Here is a 9302-nt window from a genome sequence, read left to right on the forward strand (position 1 = left end):
TACCAAGGCTAGATCTAGGGATTCTGGCACCTTGCTCTGGTTGGACAAGTTCTTTGACATGTTTTCTCCTTGATGTGAGACCAAACAATGAATTGCTTCAATTGCATTTGCACTTAGTATTGTCTAGATTATTTATTTACTTTGAGCAGTTACACAAATGGGACGATTCTGCAACCTGATAAAAAGAGGGGAACTTTGATACATATCATAGAATAATGACGTGTCAGTGTGGACACAAAAGTATTGCTTTTTGAGCTGCTGTCACAAAGCTTGATCTTGCTTACTATAAAGAAAAGCTGGTAGTCCACAAAGATTTTGTAACCTGTTGAAAGAGATTCAAAATCCTAAGAACATAACAAGTATACAGAATATTTAAGATGTCATGTAAATAGAGCATGGTTATCCTGACTTACTTCAGTCAAGCAACAGGACAGATCAGACATTTTAATTTTACATATGTCTCTCCTGCTTGTATTGTATGCAAATCCATCTGAACACCAGGGATGTGATTATCTCTTCCCTCTTCTCAGCTGTTTTTTCCCCTTCACCTTTGCCAGTTCCAGAGTTTGTGGAGACACAGTAGCTCAGAGGAGAAGTTGATTCAGCTAAATTTCTCTCAGAGAGGGGACCAGGAGGAGCAGAAAGCTTATTCTTGGAGAAGACTGTTCCCAACAGTTTCATTATGTGGTGGCTAGGAGGCTAGATCTAACACTAGAGAGGAGATAGGGACAAGCACTGATGATCAACGACAGACAAGGGCAAAACTGATATCATGCTGCTTTTTTTTTTCCACTTCAAAAAGATAAAGTAACCGTAGCTAAACTGGTTTCAAGAAATAGTCAACAAAAAAAAAAAAAGGTCATTCTAGTTTTACTAGTTTTTCATATGCAAGTCTTCACCTTCACTGGAATTGTTACATGGAAATTCCAATTTTAATAGATTAAAAGCCACTGATTTCTGCTGGCTGGTCTCAGCTGTGGTTCTGACTGCACCTACAATATCACAGACCTTGCTTGCGAGACCAGTCAGCCTGCCAGAACCTGTGTGGGGACAGGAAAGGTCACAAACTCTTCTGTGGGCTGAAGCCCAAAGCATAATGCTGCTAAGGAGCCCAGTACTCCAGGTTGCTGATGTGGCCAAAAATGATACCTGACAATGACCTAATTACAAGCAGTATACAGGCACAGAATATTTCTAGTACTCCAGGACTAACCCTGCTAAGGAGTGGTTGCCTTTCCAAATGCTGCAGCCTGGCTTGGAGACATTCAGGAATGGCAAAGCTAAGTAAAGTATCTGAATATGGTGGTTGGGGTTTTTAAATTTATTCTCCACTTGTGGAAACACCATCAAAATTCAGCAAATCCTAATCAGTTCACTCAGCTTTTTTTGCATAAACCATTCCTATGAGAAAAATGAAACAACCAAGCAACATGGGCAGAGCTCCTCAGCCCTGGGAACATCACATTTTCTTTCCCTCGAGAATACATACCTCAGGAAAACCACTGCTAAAAGTTATAGATATTACTATACACATTTCCTTCTCTTCCACATTTAGAGAGGATGAAATGGCACAGGGCTTTTATCTTTTTTTTTTTTTAATTATAGCTCTTTTTATTTATAAAGACTTCAGCTTGGAAAGCTGTTAAAAGTAATAAACCACATCTTTCTGAGAATACAATTCCATTATTTAATCATGCCCAGAGGCAGAAAAGACACTGAGAAATAATTGTCTTTTCATCACTCAAGCATGAAATGCCCAACATTGTTTGAAACCTAATACTAACAAACCTTTAATATTCTATTTCAGAACTCCCTTGACCATGGGCAAGTACAATCTTTTCTCAGTCTTTTAAAACAGTTTGATGAAGTATCCCAGAAGGCTTAAGTTATGTTTTCTTGTCTACATTATAAATATTTTTTTTGTCTGCAAGGTTTCACTTTTTGCATCCATATACAAAATCACAATTCCAGTAATATAGTAGTATCTCTATAAGATATTTATTCATATGATTTCTTCAATCTAAAAATTCCTCTTTTAAGTTTGGAGAAAATCACACATGAAGACAATAGAACATGGTAAAAAATGTATCCAGAGCTACTGTAGTTAAAAAAGCATAGGAAGGTTGTTTTACTGCAGTGGCAATCTTTTTTGGCACAACTTGCCTTTCTCAGACTAATGCTAGTTTTTTTACTAATTAGTAAGTATTGCAGAGCCTTTTAGTATATATTTCCACGCCATGATCAAAAGATTTGTCACATATCACAGAATCACAAGATTCTGGCACTTAGGAATAAATTAGCTGGCTAACGTTAACATTGGAGCTTATAATTACTAGCTCCAGTGTGTGAAGATGCACACTAAGACGATGCACACTAAGATGGTGCTCTTATAAGACCAGACATCTCATTCTGGCTCTATAAGCACAGGATAATAGGTTGTAAACACTAGATATAGGGGATTGATATCTAGCACAGGTGGCCCACAAGTAGTAGACTTAGATTCAAATTTAGAGCTGAAAAGTACAGTTTGAATCTTAAAATAAAAAAAAAGTAATAATCTTTTCTTTTAAAATGTCAATCTGGGCATAAACATGTCAGGGACAGTCTACAGACAGTAGACTAGGAAAAGGAAAGTAGTATTGGGTACAAAATGGGAAAAGAAGATGAAGACTTCTTCAGCGTTTTGTGTGATAGCAATGTACATATAGTGAATCCATATTTCAATTATCGCCTAATATGAATACAATGAAAGTCTGATCATTTGTCTCAAAGTGTTTTTCATATTTTTTTAATAAAAGGAATACGGGCAGTACAAGTTTAACCTGTGTAAACTTGAATAGCTGAAGACATTGATATTGTGCTTCTTTTAATATCTGCACAACCCTTGAAAAACAAATGACGCATATGTAAGTACTATACTTTGGGTGGACTTTTTCCACAGCTGATAACACCCATAAGGTGTTTCAAGTGCATCAATAAAAATGCTATTAAATAATAATTTCAAAATTAAAACCTTTGGAATATAGGCTACATCCAGTACTTTTTGTAAACTCTGACTAAATCAAAAGAAGTTGAGCATGAATAAAATCAGGAATGCACTTCAGCTTGCAGTGTGAGCTACTCCTCATTTGCAGGAGGCCATTTCATGTTGCAATTGAAAGATTGGGACTAAAACAGTGCAGGGAGAATAGGGAATCCAAAATGACTTCTAACCCCTGCACATATAGGTATGGTACCTAAATCAATCAAGAAAACAGGTCACTGACTGCAGAAAAGGAAATGAAATAAAAACATGCTGAAGAACAGAAAACAGCCAGTTATTACAGTGCAGTAATTAGACAAAAATAATGAAGAAAAAGTCAGGAGACAACAATTTATATTTAAGAATTTAATTGGTGGGGGAAAAGTTTTATTTCAATCAAGTGCCACCAAAAATAAATTGTTCCTGAGCATCAATCTAAAATGTGATGCAGTGCAGCATCTGAGAATAGGGCCTGGTCTCCCATCATAGAGTGGTCTTTCTAAAAGCTAACACAGGTGAGAATACCAAACAGTTTGGCAAAAGCATTGCATTACATACCAAACAGAGCAAATGCAAAAAGGACACTTAAGATTTTTGTATGTTTGGGCATATTGTTGTTCATTATAGTCATTAAAAGCTCAACCTGTCTGGCTTTCCCAAAAGATACTGACAGGAAACCAGAAAATGCATATGTCTCCATAAGGTAAATTCCAAGCTTTTATTTAGAAATGTCTGAGCAATGTTTTTTATTATTTCTTTATGGAGGCTCTTCTAATCTACTTATGTTTCTATTAATTAATCGTGTATGTTTTTCTATATAGACATATTTAACTCTCAATAATGTTATTTGACAAAAAAGGTATTACTGTGAATATGCATTTTCCACAAAGATTATGCCAACATTAAATACTATTAAAGTACTATGCAGCACAAAGTATAGCTAAACCTTCTATCCTCTTGGTATGCTGTTTGCCTTGCCAAATACACAGTGAAACTATAATAAAGGGACTTGGTGACTGGATTTTAAATTAACTGACAATTTGAACTTTGAGTGATCACTCTTTTGTGACTATTCGGGAAACATGACTGCTTGATTTAAAGATGGATAAAGACAAAAACTATTCTCCTCTGACAAACCATTCTTCTAAAGAAATTTAATTGTGTTGTGGTTTTTTTGTTGTTTTTTTTTTTTTTTTCCTCAGCAGAGAAATGATACTTAATCCACTGAGATGTAAAAACTCTATAAAAGAGACTCTTTACAGGAACACTTAGGTCACCAGGTTAAAGAAAGTGAATGCTATTCCTAACGGAAGATAAACGATTGCCCTGTGGGGTTTTATCTGTCATAGTAATCTCAAAAAGCGTCTCTTGTAAGAGTATAAAGACTGTTAAAGCAAGCTTCACCACTGCAGTAAACTAATACCTGTGGTTTACCGCTTCTGCCCTACACATGTGAAATGTTTAAAATGTTTGGCAGGAAGCTTTTTCCCACATTTGGCTAGGCATACTCAGTGAACCCAATGTGAGATAATCCAAAACAATTCAGGTTCAAGAAAGGTTGGGAAAATATTACAGCGGACATAAAGCTTTGATGGAAAGCTTCTTTGATCTTGAGATTATAAAATACACAATTTCTAATCTGACAAATTTTTAGCTGCAAAGCAGAATATCTAAACATTCCTCTTTTGTCATAACAGTTTAATCCCTTAAGAATGTGATTTAAACTGCTGGGGAGCAAAGGTTACCACAAGATTTGTATGAAAGAGGAAACCTGCCTCAGACACCTAGATAGAAAAATGTGAAGGCCATTAAATTATATAACTAAATACTATCTGCAGATTGGCACTGCCAGGTCACCCTCAGTTCAAGCTGTGTCAAATATCCTTTGTTCCAAACACACTTGTTTGCTGAATGAATATTTTAAATTTCTGATTTCAGTTTAAAATGACTGCCTTTGCCATTCATGAAAAATAGCATCGGCACAATAACAGTTTAGGTGCCATGAGCTGGGAAGTTCAGAAGTTTATTTTGGGGGTGGTTTTTGAGGGGGGGGGAGGCCACTGAGCATTTTTAATGTATTTATTAATCTCACATATTGCTCCTTACTACTGGTCTTGCTCAAGCTCACAGACTATGACAACTCTATTACTAATGTAAAAATAATTATTTTAACACTTAAATCATCTTATAAAGCATTGACTACCTGTTAAAGGAAGACAGCAATTCCTGTAAGGAAACATGATCAGCAAAAGCAAATACAAAGTTGTTTCATTGATTATTCACACAACATGATTCAATATTGCAAGACAGGTGTAAATTGATAAGTTGGAGTTCATAAAATATGTTTTAGATGCTGAGAAACTGCAAATCATTTAACACTAATGTGATAACCAAATATAATAGAACACTAAACAGCTTCTAATGGATTTAAAAGTCAGCTGGATCAGTTCTCAACTCTTCTATTTAAAACCTCAATTTTTTTCCTCCCTTAAGTTGAAAGCAAAGTTCATCCTTTTTTACTTGAAAAGCCAATAAGTAGAAATTAAATACCACAATGACTGGATTTCCATGGATCTTCACACTAGTGTTTGTCATTAATATTTGTAGCTAAATATCTTTATCCATACTCCATTCAGTTTTTGGCTTTTTAAACAGATTGTTCCCAACCCTATAATCATGCCTGATAAAAAGTCTGGGTGCAGAAGACAGGGTTTGAAATAATGACTAAAATAGGAGTTTTACAGCCATTATACAAATGAATATAAACAGTGATGATTAACACGTGGGGTTGCTGGTTGATGAGAAAATGAACATGAGCTGGCTTCAGTGTGCACTTGCAGCCCAGAAAGCCAACCGTATCCTGGGCTGCATCAAAAGGAGTGTGACCAGCAGGTCAAAAGAGCTGATCCTGCCCCTCTACTCTGCTGTTGTGAGACCTCACTTGGAGTATTGTGTACAGTTCTGGTGTCCTCAACATAAAAAGGACATGGAACTGTTGGAACAAGTCCAGAGAAGGGCCACGAGGATGATCAGGGGACTGGAGCACCTCCTGTATGAAGACAGGCTGAGGAAGTTGGGGCTGTTCAGCCTGGAGAAGAGAAGGCTGCGTGGAGAACTCATAGCAGCCTTCCAGTATCTGAAGGGGGCCTATAGGGATGTTGGTGAGGGACTCTTCATTAGAGACTGTAGTGACAGGACAAGGGGTAACGGGTTAAAACTTAAACAGGGGAAGTTTAGATTGGATATAAGAAGGAAATTCTTTACTGTGAGGGTGGTGAGGCACTGGAATAGGTTGCCCAGGGAGGTTGTGAATTCTCCATCCCTGGCGTTGTTCAAGGCCAGGTTGGACGAGGCCCTGGGTGATATGGTTTAGTGTGAGATGTCCGTTACCATGGCAGGGGGTTTGGAACTTGATGATCTTAAGGTCCTTTCCAACCCTAACTATTCTATGATTCTATAACACAACCTAGTACAATGTTGTACTACAAAATGAGGAAAACATGGATCTTTGTGATAGGGATTTAAAAAAAGAGAAAGAGCTTTGGCTTATACTAAGCTCCCATTTGAAAGGACATAAAGCTTCCCATTCAGTGGGAAGAAAGCATCCATAAGGCTATATCTCCATAATTCAAACTTAGAAGATTTAGAAGACATCATATCAGAAGCAGGAGAATCACTTTCTGACATGGGGTTACTTCCTGGGTTTCTTGGCACTACATGAATGATAAAAGTGTTTGTTTCCTTCTTGTCAAAATGTGCTTTTTTTAATAACTTAAACATTTTCACAGAAAACAAATCCACAAAAATAAAAAAATCACAAATTTTGGTCTATGCTTCTGTTAAATGCAGTGAAAAGCACCTAAAAGGTGCAAAAGTTCCTAAGGAACTAAGACAAGACAGACACATATTCTAATTGCACAAACTCATTCATTTTAGAAACAAGTATCTATTTGATTAGAAACAGCATAAAATAAAAAAAGAAAACAACACCAAACAAACAAACCACAAAAAAAAAAAAAAAAAAACAAAAAAAACCAAAACAAACCACACAAAAACCATCAAACAACAGTAGCTTCAACAAAAACGGCAGCCTTTATAGCCCTTCTGGGATCTGAAACAAGGGGGCACAAAATCACAAAATGGAATATAGAAACCTTTAGAATTAGATTTAAGTAATGTTAAGTTTGATGGCTTTGTAACAGTAGCAATGGAAAATTACTGAGGTGCATGACACATAGAGAAAAAAAATAGAGTACAGCTAGAGAACATACTGAGAATTCTCACAAGATAAAGTGTTATAGTTGACATAGTTTAAGAAAAACAGTCTAGAAGAACAGGACACAGGGATAAGGAGTATCTGGGAACCGCAGGTGTCCAGGATGGGCTACAGTTAAACTAACTGATAAGTAGGAGGATAGGAGGATTATTATGTCTCTGGTGCTAACGAACCAATTAAACTGGTATGAGCATCTACTGGGCGTGCTTCAAAGGCTGCCAGAAGTGATAAAGATTGTTGGAAGAAGTAAATGACCCTCAGAGACCATCACCACAATTCTGTATGCATGCGGGGAACTTTCTGGAAAATGATGTAATCCATACGTAGCCTCATGAATATGTATGTATGCCCAGTGGCTATAAAAGGATGGCTTGTGTGGCAATGGGGAGATGCACGTTACGAGGAGCTATACCCCATGTCTCCCCGCGCCACAATAAAGAATACCTGCTTGTCAGCTTGAAAATTTGTTGGCAAGTTTGTGCCTGGAGTTTTCTCCGAATCAAATCATAGCTGATATTGTCCACATGTCCTCCAACCATAAAATTAGGTTTCTGACCCAGCAGGTCAAAGGGAGGCAGGGCCATGGCTCCTAGTCCACAAAAGATAAGCTGAGGACTGGATGTCCCTTAAGTTCCCTAGAATTTGCAGGATATGACTCTGACTTGCTCCTTACCTGCTCAGGCACAGATTACATCCAGGGATTATCAGGTCTTTTCCAAATGATTTCCCTAGGGTCCTTTCTGTTTCCCAGCAGTATACAGTTCTGACAATTAAACTGCATAGACTTCTATATAAATTTAGGATAGCGTTATAAGAGACACAATTCATTTCAGAGGGCAGCACATTGACCATTAAATCCTCACTTACCATCTTCTATGTCTCTGAAATGCTACCCACATTTCAAGACTACATGGTGTTCTTGGGAAGAACAATTTCAGACATGCATTTGTGCATTGATACAGCACAATAAAAAAGCCCATAACATTAAAAAATTCTTTCAGCGCATTTCTGTCACTAAACCTTATCTATAGTTGAACGAAATTGACAGAATGAATGCTTTCTTCTAAAAATCAGAATGAATTTTTACACAACATATCCATTACATTTACAACTTCATTTCAGCCACAAAAATCATTTGCAGAGGTTTCATGAAGTATTTACATCGTGTTTTCATTAAATATGTTGTTATTTATACCCATCTGACTCAAAGAATAGACCTATGGAAAACCTGTGAGAGGGAAACAGAGAAATAAGAGAATACTCACACTGAAACAAGCTACATGCAGCCATGTGACTGACCACGAAACAATTCAGTTGTTGCCAGTAGAGCTGTCTTTGAAGTCAGCCAAAAAAACATACTCTACTGCCAAAAAAAAAATACCTTTCAGAGTTTGGCATCACGGCTTTGCAATTAGTTCGTCATGGTTTCAGAGCAGTTGTTTTAATTTTTAAAGGGATTCTTCTCAAATTTTTAGTTCTTAATCTTATCTGTTTAACACAGTGCTTTGAATAGTCACTACTTTCTTCACAGAAACTTCTCTATGAATCTTCCTTCAAAGTTGCTTTTGCCATCTGCAGTTTCTACTGCCCTTCCACTAACAAGGATGAGTTTTGTTGTCCAACTTTTGTCTCTGCTCTCAGGATAAAATAGTATAATAAAATAAACCCTCCTTACTTGTTAAATTCTGCCCTATCTGCAGTCTCAGAGTCTTATGAAAGATTTCTCAACATCCCATTATTTTGCTTGTGTTTTCTTGATATTGTCAGACCAGTTTTGACTGAATTTCTGCTAAATATTTCAGTACAAGGTCATAAAACCTTCCTTCTTGAAGAATATGCCTTTTTACTCTCAAATGCAGGCTATTATTCCCCTCATCTGAGAACTTATCGTACTCCTAAAGCACATAATAATCTTTAATGACCTCCCCCTTCCTCTATCCCAAATCTTTCCTGTCTGTTTTATTGCCATGTAACTACAAATTATCACCAGGGTTTATCTTTACT

This window comes from Pezoporus flaviventris, unplaced genomic scaffold, assembly GCF_033815535.1.
Source record: "Pezoporus flaviventris isolate CSIRO_AGI_PZ_B2104156 unplaced genomic scaffold, CSIRO_AGI_Pfla_v1 ptg000072l, whole genome shotgun sequence".
Classification (NCBI taxonomy): domain Eukaryota; kingdom Metazoa; phylum Chordata; class Aves; order Psittaciformes; family Psittacidae; genus Pezoporus; species Pezoporus flaviventris.